A 23497-nucleotide genomic window follows, 5' to 3' on the forward strand; every position below is an offset into this window, starting at 1 on the left:
ACTTGTAAATCCAGGTCATGGATTGCAAGCCCGGCTTCCTCCAACAGAGGATCCAGGACATGCTGAGCATCTCCCTTCCCTGCAACTGCAGTGGACTAGAGGCCATGCTGGACAGGACATCTACTCCCTTCAGACTTCTCTATGTTGGCTTGATTAGCTCAACCTCACCTCCTGTTTAGAAGGAGGGTTTGGACCAGATGACCCCAGGGACCCTTCAAACATGAACTACTCTGTTATTCTATACCCAGAAAGAAAATGCTGATTTTGTCTGTATTTACCTACTCTAGATAAGGGCGTACACTTTAGTTAGTTGGTTCAAATATCAAGCCAAATTGATTTTTTTAAATAACACCTTTTATCTTTCCACCCTAGCACAAAGCATTAAAAATTATGTGTATACGGATGTGTGTGTTTGTGCACACACATATTCCACTCTGCTTTGAAAGTCATCTTCAAATTTTGTATATCTAGCAGTCTAGAATTTCTTGTTAAAATCAGTATCTTATTGATTTGTAGTGTGCTTCAACCAGCTGGTCCTCCTTAGCCTCCTTGTTAGCAGCTTAACAGAATATTAATTCACTCCAGGTCAGCCGTAATTTTCTAAGTTATTAAGAAGTTAAGGATTTTTACTATCCCTCTGAGGACACTAAGCCTGATTTGACTTCACCTGTAGTTCAATTCAACAGCATAACTCCTGCAAGCTTGTTCTTTGAGCTCATTTTCATTGTATGTAATGCCCTTTCTATTTTCTCTACACTTTAAAATACATATTTCTAATTGCATTGTGAACTGCTGGGGCACACGGTGAGTTTGTCTGCATTAAGCTGTAGCAACTCTTTTCATCTTCTTCCAGAAATAATTACACTGGTTTATCGGTGTCTATATGACGTTTAAATTATTCTTCCTAATATGCATTACCTTGTATTTTTTGAAGTCACAAGTAATATGCTGCTCAATTCCCACAGTTTAAGTCACTCTGGTGATTATGGTCCTTCTTAGTTTTTGGTACTCTCTGAGTTGTATTTATTGGCAAGTCACTTGTGTGATATTTCCAGAGACAGTATATAATTGAATTTAAAATGCATTCCTGATGCTCATAAAAGAAATAAAAATGTCACCTTCTGCCTGCACATTAAAAATTCATGCCATGCAAGTAGAGGACAAAGGCATAAAATGATCATTTCGATGCACAAATGTACTAGATACAGGAAAACGAGACTGGTCTCTGACTGGACATAAAAACATTTAATAGATCTGTGTTCAAATGGCAGTATTTATTGAACTTTTCTAAAGTCACCAAAGAAAAATTGCTCCCATTAGTAACTTGACTAAGTCCACTTTGGCTTGCTTCAAAAATGTGATTTGTACCATTATTAACAAGAATTCGGATCCTGTGTAAAATTAGAATTAGTTCCCTGAAATAAAACTCCCCAAAACACCATTTTGTTAGGTGATCCTATCCAGACAGTCAAATTGTCTGTGTGACTACCTTTCTGATGAACATATACTCGAAAGAGGAGACTACTGGCATTTTAAATCTATTCCCACTCAGAACAGAACTTCAACATTCATTTAAGGTTCAGAAACGCATCCCTGAGTTTGCTGTGGACGGCTGTCTCATGAAACTGGGCCAACGGAGCTGCTGTCATTTGTCTTTTCCCTTCTAAAATGCTGTTCATATGTACCTTCTAGGTTCCTATCGAACTATTTAGATTTCTTTTCATGTCTGAATTTGTATTCAAATCACCGAAAGATTCAAGGCAGCCTGCCCTCATGGCATGGGGCATGGAAATAACATTCAGAAAATCCAACTATTTTTCTTGACTTGGGCAATCTTCTCAAGCAACTGGCTGTTGTATTACGATACTTTTTTCCCCCCTCTTGAATTTTTATCTTAGCTAAAGAAACACTAAGCCTTTCAGGGCAGTCTGCTTAACTCTGATTTTTTGTCTGCTCAGCACAAAGGAACATTAACAGGTAATTAAGCACATTGTGAGCCATTAACTCCTCTCAAGATTCCCAGGAGACTTCTCAAAATTGGGTCTAGAAGTAGAAATTAAAATCCGTCTTTTGCTCACGTGGATTATTTTTCCTAAGCATGAAATATTATGTACAGCCTCCTTTTCCCCCATCAGAATTGACTGATTGTGGTTATTGCAGCCCCGAGGCCAAGCCCAAGTCGTTCCACCCCATCGCATTTGGCAGCCTCGCTGAGACCCCGGGATCGGCAGCACCACGAAGTGTGTGCGGGCTGATGAGTTTTCCTCCTCTGCCTGCCCTAATTCAAATGCAAACGCCTCCAGGAATTCAGTATTGAGGATTTTCTATGCTCCATGTTGTTACGGTGCTGATAGCTTGTTATTCCTAAGATACTTTGTAGAGTTATTTAAGTACAGTAGTTGGAAATGATTTAACTTAGCGGAATATCTCAGTTCACGCTCTAGCAGCAGGCAGGTTTGCTGGAGGTGGTTTGTATCCCTGGCCTGGCATTGCTCTGCACCTTCATCTTCCCACCCTGATTAATTCTTTTCTGACCTAAATCCACACTAATAGGGGACTTATCTTTTAAGTAGCAGCATCAAGGTGCAGCTGATACCTTCTAAAGAGGCAGGAAAACCTTCAGAGCACGGACCTCCTCCCCAGATCCTCAAAGTGCACACAACAAACAAAAGCCGTAATTCCAAACCCAAGACCAAACCATCATTTTAATTAAAATTCATCAACAATCAGTCAGGAAAGCCAAGAAACTTGCTCCTCCAAATACAGTATTTATTAAACCAGAGTCATGCAGGTTTGGCCTTCAAAAACTATCCTTAGTTGCTACCACAGTTTGCTGTATGGTTTTGCTTCGAAGGTCTCGGGAAAATACCTGCACCAAGGAAACACCGAGTCTGCTGGGCAGGCTGTTTTCAGCCTTTCCTGGGGAAACTGCTCTGTCTGGCAAGGAAAAATGTCTTACTTGGCCAGCAAAAAAAAGGTCTCATGGAAACAAGAGCTTCCTGAGATCAAGGTCAAGTGCTGGTGAACACCTGCACTTCTCGAGTGTCTTCATTTGGAATCTCTTTGCCAGCAGAGATTCAGAATGGGCCACCCCAAGTATTTGACACCACCATGGTTAGGACATTATCCTGAGGAGCATGTTTAGGTCAGCCCAAGAATGAGAAAAGAATTTGATCAATCTGATACAAATCAGTATGTTTTGGTTCAAAGCAGACTGAAGAACGAGTAGACCTCTGTTTCTCTCTGGTTTGGTGAAGGCTCCTACACTCACGCTCAGTTTTTCACTTCTGTTGGAAGGCCCCAAATAGGAGCCAGATTCTTTGTTTTCTTGAAATTAACATGAATTTAACACTTAAAATTCAATGAAGGGGAAAATGTAGTTCATTAAAAAAGCCTTTCTTTTTTTCTGGTCAGTTCATGAACTAAAATCCCTCTACCCTGGGCACTCCCATCTTTACACATCTAATAGGAGCAAAGTCACAAGAAAATTGGCTCACATCACTTAGAGAGTATTTTCACACGTACTGTTACACAAAGAGAGACACTGTGAATTAGGGACAAGGAAGACGAAAGAATCAATTTACCAAACCTATAATCTGTGGGAATTTAGTGATCAAGTAAGTTAATTTTACTGGCAGGATTTCACACTAAACAAAAGCTTCTGAAAGAGATCTACTGTCATAAATGCCAATGGCTACTTTCTGTAACAATTTATTTTCTGCTAATTATACTCGCCTATCTTTAGATCAATACTTTCTATATCTTCGTACTTCAGCATGTTAAACCATTCTGAAGGGAAACTACTATTTGTATGTATAAGGCAGATTGCCAAGTCTCAAGACAATTACAAATAATAAATGAGATACACATCTAAACAGTTATTTCTAATCACATTAAAGGCTTTGTACTTAATCTTTCTTGTACTTTGCTAATACAAAACACAACAAATACCAGATTAAAAAAAACGTACTCTAGTCAGAGAGATGAATTAAGTTGTGCTTGGAGAACAGCATACGCAGGGCCTTTTCTAACTTTCAAGCATACCACAATAAAAACAAGAACCTACCCTATTCAATGTGTTTTCCTGTTGGAGAAGCATCTTCACATTCAAATGTGCAAATAACCTTCCTATTCTCACATTATCACAATACACTGCCCCTGTAACAATGGACCACAATGTTCAAACCAGCACCAACACAGTGTTTCTCTTGCAACTATGAATACTTCTGACACTTCCGTCTACTGCTGTCTTATCTGCTTGACTTCTCAACTTCCCACACTCCTCCTTCAACCAGTTTTGTACTTCGGTGGATGTAGTCTACATCCAAGACTGCAGACTTTGCACACGTGTATGCTGCATTGTCCATCCAAACAAGCAGCGTTCGACAATCACACGCTAAAAATACCTCAAATACTCAGAAAGGCATGGACTTGGGCTGAAACAATAGTAAAGGCATGAGTACCACTTTCAAAGCATTCCCCTTGGAGTGAGTTTCTTCCTTGTAAAGGCTACTGGTTCATGCCAAAAGACATTGCAAACATTTTTTCTTGCCTTTGAAGATCAATGCCCAATTTCATACCATGGGTTATTTAAAGAGAAGAATAAACCCCATCCTCTTCATTATATTTCTCACCTTGTTCCAAGTTACAGGACAGAGAGAGAGAAGCGTGCGGAGGACAGATGCAATGTTTGGAACCATGCAAATCACAAAGAGATACAGAAAATATCCCCAACAGCTGGCCAGGTAGCGGGACAAGCTTTATGAGCCGTCAGCACCCATCATGCTTTACAACCCGTGTCCAGACTACAATGGTAAACTCACACTGCTCTCAGGCAGCCTGTTGGGTGAAACTCAGAAATCCACTGCCATTGCAGCACAGTGATAACCCCAGTGATAACAAATTAAGAGGTACTAGATAACTAAAAGCAGTGAAAGTTAATAACAGAAAAAAAATTAATTCAGGAAATATCTGACATACTCCCTTTGCTGCTAGGTCCATCGGTAGTCATGGGTGGTTCTAGGGGTTTTGTCTGGGTATCAAGAGGAGGAGCAGAACCTGCCACGGAGCAAAGAAAGAGTAAAAGCTCCCTAAGCCACCTTCTTCAGATTTATTTCAAATATTTGTTAAAGCCAATTTTCTTCTTCTACCTGCCAAATTAGCTTATTGATGAGCTTGCCAAGCTGTATGTATGCGAGACAGTAAGTATAGTATTGCAATATATGGGAAATAAAAGTGGATAAACATCATTGGATTGCATTAGTATAACACATTTAAGCATCCTTCATCCTGAACGTTTTGCAGACATACAATCTAAATACAGAAAGTATCTCTTTTGCTTATGAATCACTGTTGTTATCCCATGAATATAACGCAATATTATCACAATATTTCACTCACACCTCTAATTGCACCCAAATAGCAAACTAGCAGCTTTTTCTACACCGAGGCTTCATCTCCAACGCAGCGTGGTTTCACGTCTCTAGCAGACGCTACAGCATCTTTTTGTAATGTCAAGGCCAAAATTAGATGTGCTATTCCTTGCCAAAGAGTATCAAAGGGTGGCCTCACTGCACGCTTCCTAGCAGACAACCCAACGGAGGGTTGGAGTTTAATGAGCTATTCGTTTGGAAGCATGCCCGGTTCTTTACTTAATTTGGCCTTTAAACTCTAATACAGTTCAGAGTACAAGATGTGCTCAGAGTTATGCGTTGCGACAAGACGAATTCAAAGACCCTCTCCCTATTCTTCATCTTAATACTGTTTGTTTTGTATTCAGCAACACGGTTTACTTGCAGTCAGCAACTGTTTCATCCAGATTACTAACAAAGACTAAAATCTAGACCAGTTCATGCGTTTTATGCTCCCATATGCATGGTTCCAATTTGCAGAGGAAGTAATAATTAATTTTATTTCAAAGCTCCTAAGAGCCAGTGCATGCTATTTCATTTTTGCTTGAACAAACATAGACTTCAACACGTATTAATCCCCAAAGGACTTCCAATCAGCAAAACATGATTACATGATTTTTATTCAAACGTGTACATCTGAAGGGTTTTGTGTTTATTAAGAGTTAACTGAACTGACAGCTAATCAGACTCCTGAAGAAATCTTTGTTCTTGTTGAAATACATTTTTTGCAAAGGTTTGCCAAATGGCACGGGAAAAAAAAGAAAGAAAAAAAGAAAAAGATTTCAGGGACAAGTGGCACATCAGTTTCCACTTTTCCATCAGTCTGTTTCTCATCCACAGCTAGGTTAGCTGGGCAGTGTGATAATTGTCAGCCATCCACAAGGAAAGATGAAATGAAGGCTAAAGCCTTTGATATGCAAGTTTGCCTACAAAACCATATGGGTGGGGTTTGGTTTTTTTCACTGTGGTTCTCTTCAAAAGTACCAGCCAGCCTTTTCCAGCAGAGAGGAAACTCACTTCTTCATAATCTGTCTAAATGTATTTAAGTAACAGTTACCAAAATGCCTCCACTTGTGAACCTGTATTGGATATTTCCGATTTACAGAAAATAAATGCCAATTGGATCACGTGAAGAAATAACACCTTTCTTCGATTTTTGCCATCATCTTTTTTACTGACCCCACTAGAGGAAGGTTGTAGCTGGCAGACAAAGGTGTTGCTGACATTCCTCCTATCCTGCAACCATTTATTTCTTAAAAGAAGAACTAGCACCACCTGAGCACCACATTACTCTATGGGGTGTAACTCCAGTTATCCTAAGTTTTCCTCTCTTCCCCAGCCATCACAATTTAACTTCCAATGCTTTGATACAGGCTGCACATCTTTCAGACCAGGCAATCCGTTTTAGATCTGTGTTTCTAAAGCGTGCTTTATAATGGAGGCCAAAGCATGTTTTCAGCCAACACCACGTTACTAAGCACTACTAAAACTGGTGCCAGGAGAAAGCAGCAATGACAGAGGCTGTTTTCATCAAGCAAAATGCCGGGTCTTTGCACTGCAAAACCAAGTAGTAAATACTAAACAGCTTTACAGCAAGTTTAAGCTTCAATGAATCCTTCATAAAAAAAGTGGACTCCAAGTTAATGCACTGCTAACTATTTAGGGACATTGTAATTCCTGCCTGAATGTTTCAAACCAAATTCCAATGTCATCAGAAGTCTTCTATCTCCACTCAAACCTGAGGCACAGCTTTGAGGGTTTGGGAATGGTGTAAGCATGGGCATAGATTCAGGGACCTGCTGTAAGGGACACAGTTAGCTGAGACACAGTCATCAAACATTAAATATTTACTATTTGCCCTCTAAAGTTTGACACTTTACTCATGTCTTCATTTCCTTTCCAGATCTCAACTTTCCTGTCTGTGTCTTGACGCTTAGGACTTGACGCCATATCAGAATCTATTAGTGGCAACTTGTATTTGTGAAAGCAATGTAACAAGTTTGATAATAAAATTACTCCATGTTTCACTCATGCAAAGTGTGTGGAAGTTGCACACCAAGGTCTCCTCTGTAGCTTCATCAAAACCACTCTGGGAATAAGTGAAAAATTTCTTCCGCAGTAGCTAAATACAGAGTTTGAAACCTCAGGCAGCTTTCTTGCACACGCTGCTATGTTTTAGGAATGTTATCACATCCATTCAGTTCTAGACATGACAAATCAAAGGATAAAACTCAAGTATATGTACGCCCTGTTGCCACTGCGACCTCCTCAAGTGCATCAGTTAGTTAGACTGTCATGTTTTCTATTTTGTCATGTAGTTTTAACATTGGAGCAGGAATAGGAAAAAACCACCCAACAAATGTCCCAGTCCTTAAGTCCGGATGCCTACAAATAGCTACAGCTTGAGATTCCCACCAAGCTGCGGTGGTGTCACCAGGGCCAGGAGGAGGACATCCCCACACACCTTTCACCTGAAAGCTCGTGCGTTGGCAAACCACAACCCCGAGTGTGCAGAAACATATAAAAGAGCCTAAAATATGATGTCAAACTACACACAGTTACCTATTAGAAAGGTAACTGCTGTTTATTGTCATTTCAATGCCCACCAGGTCATTGTAAAAATAAGCCCGTTTAAGACCCAGCAATTAAACTAATGTAAAGAAGCAGCACTTAGGCATCAAGTTAGCCTTTTCCACTAGCGATTAAGCAGTTGCCATGGAAATGAAGCTGATCCTGCCTGACCTATTTTTCTTGTATGTGGTGGTCATCATGTGAAGTATTACTTCTTGCTGTGGTATTTTGCCTTGATAAATATCTAAACGTGAAATAAAAAGATCAGGTTTTTAACTACTCAGGCATACATAACCCCCCATTTTTTTCCCATCAATGCTACTGACTGCAAAAGTCCCACCTATATTTATTTAACGGTCAATTTTTGAAGTACAGTTCACGTTTTCAGACTTTATTTGAAATGTGACATCACAGGAAACACATGTCACTACTTTGAAGCCAATGGTATTCAGAAGTTTTTATTATTGCAATAAAAAAGAAAGAGACTGAAAAAGGAAGACAGCAAGGTGATACAAAATCACTACACACCATGAGTCCACTAGAAAGCAAAACAAAGGTGATGGGTACAATTCCTGCTAAGAAAGTGGCATTTTCTATTTATGATGTCTACCCAACACTGGCTGAGTAACCAGCATACCCATGTCGGTATTCTGCCACCACTCTCCTCTGCGACTGGGTATGGCAGAGGGGCAGGCTTTTCCACTTGTCTTGAACCAGCTCTACATTCATTCATGGCTATCCAGTTGCTGCCAGATTGCATTTAATTCCACTCTGCCTAGTGCCAGTTGTCCAGCTGTGACACCAAAACACAGAGAGGCACCAACAAATCCAAAACTGGCCCATGAGATTCCTCCTGAAATCCTTCCACAACAGTATCCTCAACCAAACATACACTTTGACCTCTTGAGGACAGAGATTCCCCCACCTCTCGGGTGACCTGTCCTGACCTGCAGCATCCTTTGAGAAAAGGTATTTGCTCTCTTGTCCTGCCCAAACCTCCCAAACCACAACTCATGGCCAGTGCCCCTCGTTCTATTACTTGCCAGTACCAAGAAGAATTTGACTCCATACCTTTGAAACTGCCCCTGCAGTAGTGGGAGACTGCTCTTAAATCCTCTCTTAACCCCCCATGTCAATCTTAAGAGGCTTATCTGGGGCCCAAAACACATCGCTCCAGGTGTGCCCTCTCCAGCACTGAGCAGAGGGACTAAATGCTTGCCTTGACCTGCCAGCTGTGCTCTTTCTCCTGGACTATTCCAGGTCCTTTTCTATAGACCTCTGATCCAGTCAGTCCCCAGCCTCTTGTGATGCATGGGATTATTCCACCCCAGGAACTCCATGCTGAGTTTCATGAGGTTGATTTTGACCCAACAGACACATTTCTCGAGGTCTCTTTCAAATGAAGGTCCACTTTTTGGCTTGGCATCAACAGCTCCTTTCCCCTAATTTATCCCTGGACACACATTTGCTGAAGATTACTCTGTTGCACTATCCAGACTGTCAATGCAGATGTGGAGTATCTGCCTCAGTATCAACACCCACCAAACTCCGCTTTTCACTGGCACCAGCTAAACATCAAAGCTGTTAATTACCTCTCTTCAAGCCCAACAGTCCTGCCAACTTTCAACCCATCTAACCATCCATGCGTTCAGCCCATTCGTCCTCAGCTTCCAAATGACAATGCTGCAGCCAACGGTGTCAAAAGCCTTTCTAAACCCCAAAAAAATGACATCCGCTGCTCTGCCCTCATCCTTGTAGTCATTTCAACACGCAAGAAATCCATCACCGAGAAAGCAGAGATTTCTTTCATTATTTCTGAAGTATTCCATCAACAAATTATTCAGCCCTAAAGCTGCATTTTTCATCAAATAAATGGTTTGCCAAAATGCTTTGCTTGGCATTGTATATTTGCAGGCAAACTCAGATTTTTCATTAGATCAAAAGACAGTTTGGATACACAGTTTTCAAACATGAAGCCTAAGATATCCTTCTAGCAATTAGTCTGTACTCAAACTTTTCCACCAGCTGTGGAAGAAAAGGCACTTTTTCTACTACTTTCTCTCCCTAACATTGCACATATTTTAAGCATTTCAATCTGCACGCAGATAAGCGTGGTTTCCTTGGAGCCCATTAGTAATTTTCTAAAAGTTTTGTTTTCACCAGAGACCTCAGCTGGTTTTCCAATTACCAACTCAAGACAATGAACAGTTTTGCAAGGAGAAAAAGTACCAGCAAACATAACCCAAAGGCATGACTGACCCCAGCAAGACTCAACGCTTGCATACAAGCACTGGCAAGAGTGTTTCTCTGCCACGGATTTTCACGGTTAATAGAACGCCATCGGTGAAAACCACTGGGATTCATTTAATGAGACTGGTCCACTGCCTATTTAACTATCTTTGGACAAAAAAGAGAAAAAGCAGTAGCAGACTGACACTGATTTCTGGAAGCCATGTTGCATACAGAATAACTAAGGAAGAACATCTAGGCTGCTACTTAGAGCCCAGTTTTCAGTATCTATTGGTTTAGGGTGTGGGTTGATAGACTGCTCAGTCCCATGCAAGCATCTTTAAAGCTGCCTCATTTGGGCAAATATATTTATCAGCATCATCAAAGTACTCCTCCTGGTTTGTAGATGAAGATGCTTAATCAATTGTAATTGAAAATCTGTTAAATAATTTAAGGCACGTAAAAATGCTATTTACTCCCAAGTCTTCTAACAAGCTGAGGGCTTCCATATGTTATCTAATACACTGCAGTGAAATTCAGGCATTTCTTCTTAGAAGGGGAATAAAAAGTTACGGAAGCTAAACTTCAGCCTGTAACCTGTCAAGAAATGCTCAGCTTACTCACTCATTTGAAAAATAATAACAATAAAGATAATACTCCTTTTTTCACATAGGAGCTGATATATGTTAATACGTAATTATTAGCTCAGCAAAAGAAAGTTAAGTTTGGAAGCCTCCAACTGCATTTCTACCAGTATATAAAAAATTTCAGAGTGGCTGCCACCAAGGCAGCCAGTCTCACTTTTCCTGGTCAAAAAGCAAAATATTTTAAAGCAGACACCTGACATTGCTGAAATCCTCCTGAGCATCGCTGAATGATTCCTTTGAGGACAGAAGACTGTCAGATGCTTTGGTAGGTATCTATTTGTAATTTGAGCATGAAAATAGACACAAGAATAGGGACTGTCTGGTGCGATAACATGTTGGATAGGTGGGTAAATGTTTTTTTATGAGAAACGTCAGACACAAGGATGAGCTCTGAAATGCCTGTGACTGTCAAATCGCTGCACACTAACCGAGGGCTTCAAAACCAGATTTGGGGCCCATAAGGGAAAAGAGTTAATTTGGTCATGGGAAATGGGAAACTTATCCTTGAAAACGTTAGGAAACAGACCTGGAACTTCAAATCTGTCATGTTGTCTTTGCTTTTCACCCAGCAAGGTGAGTCTACCTTGCTGAGACCTTGAGAACACTCAGATGCAAACCCACCTCCTTGGTCTGCTGTGCTTGTGCTTCCCCTCTGATTTCCAACCCATTGATTAACAAAGTCATAATCTGATCCTGATCACTTAAAAGGAGCTGAAGTGCTTTGACCTCTTCGGATGGGAGCTCTGGACTCTTGGCCCAATTCAGCCACCCTGCTCAAACCATTGGTGAGAGATGTTATGTGTGGGCACACAGACAGCATGACAAAATGGGAACATCTGTGGCCATAAAAGAGAAATAAATGGACGATCATCACACCCCTTGCTACTTTCTACACTGCCAGTAAACTGTATCAGTATCATTTTATACCTGAAGCAGTGAGGACTATTGCGTTTCACCTGGATAAAGGCCCCAGGCCACAGGACTGAGTTTTCTGTGATTCCTCCTAAACTTTAAAACTAGTATCAATACTTGCATCATCATTCTCAATGGGTATCCTTTCAATTACAAAGAAGAGATTAGTAAATTGTAAAAGTCAGATAATAACCAGGTACTTTGATTTCTGGTGAAACACAGGACTTAGGACTTTTTCAACTAATTGCTTAAAGCAGAACACACTTTTTAGAAAAATATTAGAACTTGATTTTGAAATTAATGATACAATCCATCACAATCTTTTTCATAGTGTTTCAATAGTTAAGAATTACCTTTGTCGTAACACCAGACTTATTGCTATCCTAACTCAACTTCTGGCCACATTCCTTCCTTTTTTTTGAGAGGCTTTTATTAAAGACTTTTCCCTGCGAAGACTCCTATCAACTGTGACCGTGTTACTCTGTTGTCTTCTCTAGGTTAGACTAGATGTACTGAGCTCCTTGCGTCCCTCAGCATCATGCATATTTTCCAACCACCATACTCCCTCCCATGGCTCTTCTATCAACTCTATGTCCCTCCTGAATTATGGACACCTGAGTTGGGTGAGACCTTGCAGGTGGAGAGAGCATACCATATGCAAGCTCATGCAACTGTCCTGGTTTTGACTGTCGGTCCAAGGACTTCTTCAATCTTTTTTGGCCTAGCATTGCATTAGTTTCATTTCCAGCCACTGATGCAGACCCTCCAACTCTTTTCTAAGCTAGCTTTCAGCTGCTTCATACCAGGTCAAGCTCCTCACAGGTGTCTGATTACAGAATGTCAATGCTTCCACACTTCTCATCCAGCTTTGTTTCCACAATGAAAGACCAGAAAAAAACTTCCCAAGGCTTACTTCTCACAAGCCCACTGTTTCTCACAATCCTGTCATCTTCTTTTACGATCTGAATGCCATTTCAGTTGCTATATATTTTGTCCAAGATCAGTAACAGCCCATTTAATCAACAGCAAGCTGACATAAACTCTGCCTTCCACTTCTGGAAGCTCTGAGCTGTTGCAAGATTCATTGAAATCAGTGTTAATGACCAAAAACTCCACCCTCAATAACTCTTTAAATAATTATTTGATGAAAGCTACCTAGACTTGTTGATTTTAAAATAACCAATTGTAATAGCTCTTGAATTTCATCATCAACATACTGAACAGCTGGATTACTGCGTATTTCCACCATTTCCAATTCATTTTTCTTTCTTTAGACAGCATTACCATTTCCACACCTTACAACCCAGAGTGGGGCCAATATTACAGCGACTATGAGTTTTTTCCTCTTGCATGGTCCTTAGCACTCTTAGTTCTGTATTTTTTCTTGTATGCTTTTGTTTCTTTTATCACATGTCTATACTTCACTTTTCTATAGTTCCTACTTCATCACCACCACCCTTCTTTAGATACCCTGAAAGACGGTCATTAATGTCAGTATGCTTCAGCGGCTGCCTGTTGACTTACGTATCTCCTAAGCGCCACATTTCATCTCAATGCTGTTTTGTCTTCTATCTCTCTCGTCCACTCTTGTTATGGGGTCCCAAACTGGAACTGTCCCCAACTGGGCTGTTTGAACAGCTGAGTACCTCTGAGAGCCCACGGGTGTTTTTGGTTCAGGTTGGGCTGAACTGCTAACCTGTACTGCTTCACCTGCATGCCACTGAACTGGTCAAGTATCAGGGCTATCTTCTAGTTCCCATGATGACATCGGGTCTATCTTCTATTTTACAGGATCAGAAACTGCCTACTCCCATCTCTCTACAGCTCTGCAGAATGTCTCTGTACTTAATCCATCCACTACAAGTCACAACAGCTGCTCATCATTAGCCATCTTGAAGCAAAACATAAATGTGAAGCATAAACCATGCTCTGAAAAACCTCCCATACGTCTCATCTTTTGCGATTCATCCATCTTCAATGCTTTAATACCAAGCATCACTGTTGAGGTCTATTCTGGCACAGCTAATGCCCAGAGTTCATCGCCATATGGCATCTGCAAAATAAAAACCTAACAAGTCTTTCCCAGTTATTCTGGTCTGTGTCTTCTGGTCATCTCTTGTAAGGGAAACCTCAAAAAGACATCCAAGGCTGTCCAGGATGTAGCTAACCTACTGCAGATCTTGACTCGGAGATCATGCTACCTTTCCAGAGTCCTAAATTTTAAGTCACACTATAATGTGATCAGAGTAAAATAACCTTAATACCTAATAATTTCAGCTACTTTAATATTTGCAGTGTAAAGCCAAAATCTTAATCAGTCTACTCATCACTACATTTCAGCAAGCAATGGAAAACAATCTTCTTGGTATATACTGTCACATCCATCCACATAATATTACAATACAAAATGTTAATTTGGTAAGAATTAATTACTTCAAACAAACCCTAACACCTTAATAACTCTCCAGTTAGGCCTCATGTTCTGCATCGAGCTGTGAAGAGCTTGACTTCTTTGCTGCTGCAGAAAACACAAATGTCTGAGTCGTTTCTCAGCCTGGTTTGCTCTGGAGCTCAAAAGCCACTGTCCTCCGAATCATGACAGCAACTAATAGGCAGTGAGCCAGGATTGGTTTTGACCTGACGCAAAATTACTGACAAGAGTTTTCTTTCTCCAAACAAGCAGGATGTCGGATGTAACCATCCCCAATGGCTCTGAAGCACCACTGCAACAACAGGGGACCGAATTGTGGTCCGTTTGTAACAGTATAAAACCACGCTAACACTTGGTTTACCAGTAATTATGTCCTGTTGATTGATCTGTACCTGAGATCACACTCTACAGGTGTTGAAAAGTAAAATGTGATTGTCATCATGGGAAGAAATGATAACCGATGACAAATAAAAAAAGACAGCATTCACCCTAATAAAAAAAGGGGGGAGGGGTGGATTTGGAAATTAAATAAGTAGAAATAAGACCATTATTTTTAAAGGCTAACAACCAAGAGAAAAAGTCCAAGATTTAATTCCTGACATCACCTTGCCTTCTCAATTAATCAGCAGCTATATTGAAGACGGGGGCTAAACCACTCCAGAAATACAAGTATCCCTAGAGCTCCAGCTTTTACATAAACCTGCGAGAACATGTACCAAACGTCACCAAGAAAAGCTCTTCTGTTAATTGATTGTACAGAACAGATTAATTCATTTACAGTCATGGCTTTACTCTGCCTTGACTTCAGTTTTTTCCGTCTCTGCCTTCCCTGCAGACACCGACCCCCTTGCCAGTTTGCTTCCCACGGCTCCTAGGCTGGTTATCTTCAGCAAGTTTTACAAAAGAGAAGCACAGCCCATCCTTGCATTTATTCTGGGAAAACTGCAATAAAACCATTTTGGAGCTGCTGTTGGACAGTGTTTCAAATTAGTTTTTTTCTTAAACTAAAGAAAGACATTCCGTCGATCTTCCTGAGAGCATCTGGTTTGTGAGGCTTGCCATATAATGAATAAGGGTATTTTGACTGATCTGAATCATGAAATTTTACTTTTCAACTGCTTCTTGTTTTTTTCTGCTCATTTAAAAAAAAACTCTCATCCATCTTAGATGGCAGAATTTCTGACCCAGCTGAATTTTTTTGTTGTTCTTGCGTTTTACCCCTGCAACAGTGAGGGTTTATGCATGATCTTTCCCTCCTCCTTTCTAAGCAACATTACAGAGCTTCATCGCTATTACCTTTTAACATTTAGCAATGATGGAATTGTCTTTCCCTTTTCTTTCTATGCAAATAAGCTTGAAGAGCCCAAATGGTTATGCATGGACCTGCAGAATAGATTTTACCTGGACGATGTTGACTTGGAACCACTACAATAGAATAACCTAGAAGGAGAAGGCAGTGATTTAAACCCAAATAAGATCTTGTGCTTATGGAGATCATGAGTGCATCTTTGGAGGTGTTTTTCCTTACTGATAGAGTCACTATGGGAGGAAAAAGGACATATGTGGCTTTGTTCTCCTTTGAAATGTAAAGATGTTATCTCATGTAGCACAGCAATCCTACCAGCAAATTAGATTTTACCTCACCAAGAAAACTCTTGAGTTGAATGAAATAAATGGGCCAAGAAAGTCAAACACTTCAAAATCCTCACCATTCGCATATGTTGTATTACCACTACCACCTGTGGCCTCCATCGCACAGCCCGTGGTTTCCATTTTTGCACCCCCTGGTTCCTGTAACTGGCTGTTTCCCACTAGACGTATCAATCCATCACTTCTGCAAAGCCCTAAATTGCCCCATGGATGGACATCAGGAGCAAAGTCACTGTCTGTCACCTGCCTTGGGTAAATTATTTACTGCCAAATTGCAGATCGGCAGCAGTGGCGAAAGGGAAATCATAGCACACCCCATCGAGACCTGCTGCGATTCCCCTTCCAGTGTGCAAAGGAATAGGAATACGTCTGTGCAAAGAGGGTAGATTTAGGTCAGAAGGAAGGAAGAAGTTCTTCGCTTTGAGGGTGGTGAGGCACTGGCACAGGTTGCCCAGAGAAATTGTGGCTGCCCCATCCCTGGCAGTGTTCAAGGCCAGGTTGGATGGGGCTTGGAGCAACCTGGTCTAGTGGAAGGTGTCCCTGCCCACGGCAGGGGGGTTGGAACTACATGATCTTTAAGGCCCCTTCCAATCCAAACCATTCTGTGATTCTACGATTCAATGACATTAAAATGAGATATAGACTTATTCCCATTTGTATTTATCACATTTCAAATACAGCTGACATCAAGACCAATTCCATCTTCAAGGCAGTCCAGGGGCGGCTGTCTTCAACCCCCTTAATGCACTTAATCTGGTTACTGCAGCTGCCTCGATTGAAATGCTCCCACGTAAAAAAAAATTGCAATTATTCCTCCCCCTTTCTCATGGTTTGAATCAAGAAGAACATGAGACTTTTGTCTTTTTCTCACTTCTCCTCCCTTTTTCTCGTGCTGCGTTGCCTCCAATAAAGATTTTCCTTAGACTAAAACATGCTTAGTGAATATTAAATATCTATTCCTTTAAAAATATCTGCCCCAGCCCCTTTGTATGCATTATCAGCGTTCACGAGGGATCACAGAGGCTAGATTGTCGCTACTGAAATAATTAATTATAAAAAGTGTTTTTAAAATACTTAAAAAAAAATCTTAACCCAGCCTTTTCTCCACCGAAAGATGAGAAAGACAATTTTTCTTTTTAAAGGGCAAAAGAAAACTGACAGTTTGATACTGTGGCGCATCATTTCAGTTCTGCTTCAGCGCCTGCCTGTGCACCGTGGTGTGGTAAAACCACCTCCTCACGCTCAGCTGCCTGCAAACAGAAACTTCCGCAAGTGTCCCCAGCACAAACTGAATTTAAAGCAATATGGTCAAAAAACGAAACAGACCAGACAGACAAGATTTCGTGCAATTTCCAAAGACGAAACACGGCTTTTTTTCCACGCAGGGCTACTGAAATACCACAAAACCTGTATCACAGGCTGTCTTCACACTTTATGCATGAGCCCAGGAGGTGCAAGGACCACCTGAGCTCTCCTGTGGGCACCTTGGCTATCTTCACCATCGGCAGCCTTACTCTCAGCTTCTGACATAAACCCACGCCTGAATCCTTCCCATGCCTGCCCACAGAAATACAACAGCCTTTTCCTTCCTTCTACCTTTAGGCCACCCCTAATTTGCTTCCTGACATCTTATTTACTCTCTCGTTTGCATCCCAGAGGCTGCCACTGTCCCCCCCTGCTGCGGCAACTCATTAACGCTCTTCCCCGCCGTGTCCACCTTGGCCGACCGCCCGTTTCCAACCCACTGTTGCTCCCTCTTGCTTTTACCTGGGAGGGCTCAGTGGTCCTTGGCAGCCCATTAGCTGCACCCTGTTGACAGACGCACAGATTCGCAGCGGTTTGCATGAATTACAGCCTGGGACGCGGTGCTCTGTGTGCTCCAGTTTGTCGTTAACAGTGAGAAATCCAAGCTGAGAAACACAAAGCTAGTGGTGGTATGTGTGGCTTTCTAAAACGTCTCTTTTCCCCAGTGCTAGCTGTAACACATGACTTATCTAACTAAAATGCAGAAGATTTAACACACGATTTGTCTACCCAGACTTTAGAAAACTAAAGTTTCAGTCTTGCAAACCTTCTCAAGTCATCTTAGCCTTCCCCACTAAAGCTCCAGGTATAACTCGGTGTAGCTCCTCATGGCACAGTGAGTTTAATGAGACCTTCAGAGAGTCAAGAGCTAAGCTGTACTTCCACCTCATCTTAAAAAAAAAAACCCAAACAAGAGAAAGGGACAGTATATAGAAGGTTTTTTTTTTGTTGCATACAAGTATGAATTAATTCTTCATTTTGAGGATCAGTGAGGAGTCCTATAACACCATTAAACCTTCCTGCACTAACTGTGCTCAAAGTTGAGTTGATTTTCTGCCTGCTTGATAGTCCCTCTTGCCTACCTTTTTGCTCACAATTATGAAAAATGGTTAATTTTAACCCTCACTGGGAACTCAAGGTGGCTGCAGACCTCAGCCAAGAATGAACGAGGTGGATGACTGCTCTGAAAGAGTCCCCAAAGTTTCCAGGTGCCCTCTTCAAAGCCGGCCCTTCTTGTGATGTGGAAAGACTACATCCACTTATGCTTTCCAGCTAAAATTACCACGTAATAGATGTGCTCTAATGCAGATCAGTCATTCAGTCTTCCCTCTCTCAGCAGACCTGTGGGGTTCCTGCAGCGTGAGGTGACAGAAGGAACAGTGCATCTTCAGAAAGAAAGGAAGATACTACTTGACAGCTCTGCAAACTGGAGTAAAATTGTAGGCGGCATACAATCCACCTCACATGAGTTATGCTAACAGGAAAGAGAGGACTGAAAAATGTCATGTGTGAATGCTTCAGAAGAAAGAAACGATTCAGAGCTTTCCACAGACAGAAGTCAGAAAGCCAGCTCAGCTGCAAAGCAGCCAAATTATGTATCTATTACCTCTCCCTGGTTTTACTCTTTGCTGGGCTTCTTATTATGGTTAGTATGAGGCAAGGTAGAGGACGGTGAGCTGATTTTCAGGTTTTGTCATCTCATCTATAGCTCTTGGGAGATGGTGTTTGAATCTTTCTAGCCTTTCTGGCTCCATCCAGCAGATCACATTCTGGACATAAGCTTTCTTGTCACCATATCAATAGGATGGTTCATGGATCGCATGTTTGATATGGTGTTCATCAGCCTGGACAGCAACAGTGAAAGTAAAAGTGGGGTAACTTGACAGAATTCTTGGTTGCCTCTGAGGTCAGACAGAACCTGATCATGATGTTAACAGTCCAGGCTGTTCCCCCTAGAGACACTCCTTGGACTGTCTTTGAAAATTTGGACATCCTAAAGGCGGGTGATGGCCAGACCCTGTGGTTGTGAACACCCCTCAAGATGATGCTCTTGGCCTTTGAAGTCTTGGACCGCACACCCACCCTAGTGGGGATGGTCCTCTCCATTTTGGTCTTGAGCAACATCTTGGGATGAAAAGGATGCGAGTCTAGATGGGCTCCTGGTTTAAATCAGTACATCTGTTCTTATATTTAGCTTTGCATTAAGAATAGATGCATTTATTTGCTTTATAGAAATAATTTTCCCTTTCCTCTTTCTGTGCTATCCCCTCTGTTCACTTTGTTTATGTTCCAGTGCTCCACAAAAGTTGCCTTTTTTAAGCCAAAACCTGTTTTGCAGATTTAGTCAGCTGAAACAATCTTAACGTACATACTCCACCAACTCACCAACATCCATCTCCAACTCTCTTTTTCCAAAGTCTCTCCTTCCTTTGCCTCACTCTCATAATTTCTCTCCAACTTCTATCCAGTATAATTTTACCCAAAGATGCACTTCAGGAAACATTTCATGTGAAACTGCAGGCAGTCTTTCAAGACACAGTCATTTAAAAAAGCTAAACACATTTTTATATTTGCTTTCCTCTCACTGACAAATGACTCCATGAAATGCAAAACTCTAAAATCATCACGCTGCGCACATTGACCAATTTCAGTACGTGTTGCCACAATTAAGTATGTGGCTACACACAAAAAACTCTACCGGCCTAATGCCCCACGCAGATAAGCTGCGAGTGCATAAACTCCTATTTCTTAAACATAGCCAGCTCACTTCTGTCATGTCTGCCCAGATCACAGCTTCCCACTTAAGCCAATTTGGAATCAGATAAAACTGTCAATGAGACTCAAGATCAAGCCAGAGTGCTACAACAAAATGGTAAAGGCTGAAGAATGGGCATTTCTTCAGCCAGATTAAAGTTTTTGACATTAAGTTAAAAGCTTGGGCTAACAAGATACTTTAATTTTCTTTCTACTACTGCTACTGATTTTTTGTCTGTAAGATTCAAATTGGTGTGTGTATGTGCAAACATCCTTTAAGTTTCCATTTCTAAAGCTAGATCCTGCCTCCGAAGTGACACGGAGTGTTCATTATGTGTCCTCCTGATCCGCTCCAGGGTCTTGGATGAATCAGAGTTTACACAGTGGACCAGACCATAAGGCCTCTTTTTATGGAACATTTAGGAAGTTTTTTTTTTGTAAAAAAAATACAATGTTTACTCTTCCAAGGCATTCTGGTCTTTAGGCTTTTATGATTTAGCAGGAAATTATTACACTTTCCACAGCATACGGCTTTTTCCCATCTTTTATTTCCTGGACAGATTTGTTTTATAAATAGCTGTTTTCTTAACTGAAATACTCTGATCTTGCTTAAATGGAATTATTTTTAGTATAGGCTTGAGAAGGAAATTATTTTAATGTTGTAACAAAGAACATTTCAGTGAGATGTACAGTTGATTTTAGCATAGCTGTAACCTCCACTGCAGAATGATGCTCTTTCTTGCTTGTATAAGGGCAAATATATTCAATGATATACAGAAAGCACTAAGTTGGGTAAAAACTAAATAAGTGTTCAGAAAAAACCCCTGTAGCATAAGGAGTTACTAAATTGACAGCACAACATTGCATTTTAACTTTTTACCGTTAGCTGCACTACGAACTAGCTTGATGTAGCATTGATTTGGCCACATAATGAGCTACCTAAAATTTGTGTTTCAAAGGGAATCACTGCTATGATTTGTCATTCGGCATATACACAGAGATCAAAAAATAGTCTGGATTTTCCATCCCTTACTTGAAGCAGGTGCTACTAGGGAATTGGGCCATCTTTTGATCACTTCAGGGATCATCCGTTGACTTTGCAAGCAACAGAAAGCGATACATGGACCGGTTCCTCATAAATACTATGAAAAAGAGGATGTTCACTTGCTCCTTAGTCCAGCATATTGCAGTTGATTTATGTAAGTCAGAAGAGTTATCTCAAGTTTTATAAGCCCATGAAAACTACATATTACTACTCCTTGGAGGAAACCAGGAAACAGACTTCTGACCCAGGACCTATCGGCAAAGTAGATCTGGTTTTCTTGACCAGGAAATGTACTTTTTATGGTTTTCTTACGGCGTTCAGAAGAAAGGACTGGACTATATATGCTCTGGACATAAAATGTGAAACTAAGAACATAGTAGCTGACCTGTGTCATCAATATGTTCATTCTGTGGAAAAACATGGCAAAACCACTGGCAGAAGGGGTAGTATTTCGGATAATGACTACAAGGAGCCCTGGTGACACCAGTGCTCAGACTGCACCTATTTTCAGCAAGACAAAAGAGGAGATATGAATACTCTCATCTCAACCCCAAAAGCTGCATTTCTGTTGTATTTTGTTCATAGGTAAAATATGTTATTGAAGAAAATGACTGTTTAGTCACTGTGACGAAAGACAAGATTAGACAGGGCAACTTTTTTAGAACACTGCAAGCAGAAAATAATGCTTTCCTTCCCCACCCCACTGACTTTTCTGTGAACGCATACCATTTAAACCTTTGTTTCTATTCTGCTTGATTTCTTAACAAGCGTATTTTCAGGCACTTATTAATTAGGAAAGAAAAAAAAAAAAAGAACACAGAATCAGGTCAATTGACATACTCCCTGTTTTCAAGATTGAACCTATTTTTTCCTTAAAAAGATTTAGAAGGAAAGCATCCTTAAAAATGAGCATTTAATGTAATAAATAAATGGAATTTATGTTGAGCTTGAGATAGCTATTGATGCACAGAGCACAACTGGAAGACAGAACAGGTAAACACCATTTTGTAATGACCTTCCTACAGTGATCTGCCCCATGCTACAACTATTGAGTAGGAAGAAATCTTTTCCCAAGTTTAAACCGTAAGATTTAAAGAAAAAAAATATTTGCTTGCCTTAGGCTTTTCTAACGAGCATTAATATGCAGCTCGACACACTGTAATAGGCTGTGTCCAAGAAGCTCAGACACAGTGTGAGAGAACGCTTCTTGGTTTCTTCTTCACACTATTTGCTTTAAAATTAAAGCTGGGCAGGCTCTGTGGAACCTGCATCCAAATTAATCTTGACAATCTTCTAGAAAATCTCTATTAAAGCTCAAAGCTTAAGAGCTTAATGTGTACATAGTTTCTGCTTTGAAACAGAGCCAGAGGCTCTAACCTCCAGAACTGATCTTGTATTCATTTTTTGGTTTCATTCACCAGCACACAAGAAAGGCCAACGCTTGTTAACGTCTGAATTTATTATTTTTTAAAGCCTTTCAGTATGGCAACAGGTTTTGTTTTCTCTCCCGAGTTTGCTTGTTAATAACCATAAACTGAGACACCTGGAAAGAGCTACACTTTGATGACTACACTTTCATGTCATCTCTGAGCAGCAGAACATCTCCATGGAGCTCCTGGTCCTCTCCAGGGAAACACCTTGTCCTCACCAGAGGTCGTGCTACCTAGCCAACTATTTTAGTTTCATTATGTTAATATTATTATTTTTATTCATGACTGAAAATAATCACAGGTGAAAGTCCTGGCCATAAGGAGATGCCAGGAGGTGGGATGTCAACCCAGCCAAGAACCAGTGTAATGAGCTAATGATGCCTGAACTTCAAGTAATTCCTCACCCATCACCCTGGTTGTGATGTGGTACAGCCACAGTAATGCCCAGGGTAACGGTCCCATGGGATCACCTTCCTGGCTCCACTTGCCCTGCCCCATCCCTAAAGCCTTGCCTGGAGATCACAGGACTGTGGTCACCCACAATATCAATATCATCACAGAGATTTAGTTAGTGTATATATATTTATGTGTTATTTTTATATATATAATATAGTATAAATAATAGATGCTATTGCTGTTGTTGTTATGTTTTTTCTTAGTCCAATACTAACTGGAGAAAAACTAATTTAAAGTTGAATGAATACAGGCTACTCCTTGAGTTTATGTTACTGAATGTCCAAGTGAAGGTACTGTGCATGTTTTCCCAAGTTTAGAAGTCTTATGTTTGAAAACACATAAAAAAGCAGGTCAGAAATAAAACTAGATCAAGCACGTTACATGGCAGGGTAAAAATTAGTATGTCCATTTTAGGGAGACCTGTCATCTGATATGGCTGCGTGGGATTAATTTTTCATCCAAAATATTCTTTTTAAGGGTGTGTTTCATTACTCAGGTCACTAGTTTGCAAACTGTAAGATCCTCTAGATCGTACAACAGCACTCTTCCCTGAAAACCTCTCTCTGAAAAAAGCAGCAACTTCTGGTAACGAAGCAGTAATTGCTAAAACATTTCCCTATGGTGAAAAGTAGCTGAATCCAAAATAAAAAAGAAAG

General features: G+C 40.7%; 1 protein-coding gene across 2 annotated transcripts in view; it reads right to left on the reverse strand.

Annotated features, from left to right (window-relative positions):
• PRKG1 (protein kinase cGMP-dependent 1) overlaps positions 1-23497 on the reverse strand; it is a 527620-nt gene that overhangs the window by 174082 nt on the left and 330041 nt on the right. The gene's annotated exons all lie outside the window — the stretch shown is intronic.

This window comes from Accipiter gentilis, chromosome 9 (assembly GCF_929443795.1).
Source record: "Accipiter gentilis chromosome 9, bAccGen1.1, whole genome shotgun sequence".
Lineage (NCBI taxonomy): Eukaryota > Metazoa > Chordata > Aves > Accipitriformes > Accipitridae > Astur > Astur gentilis.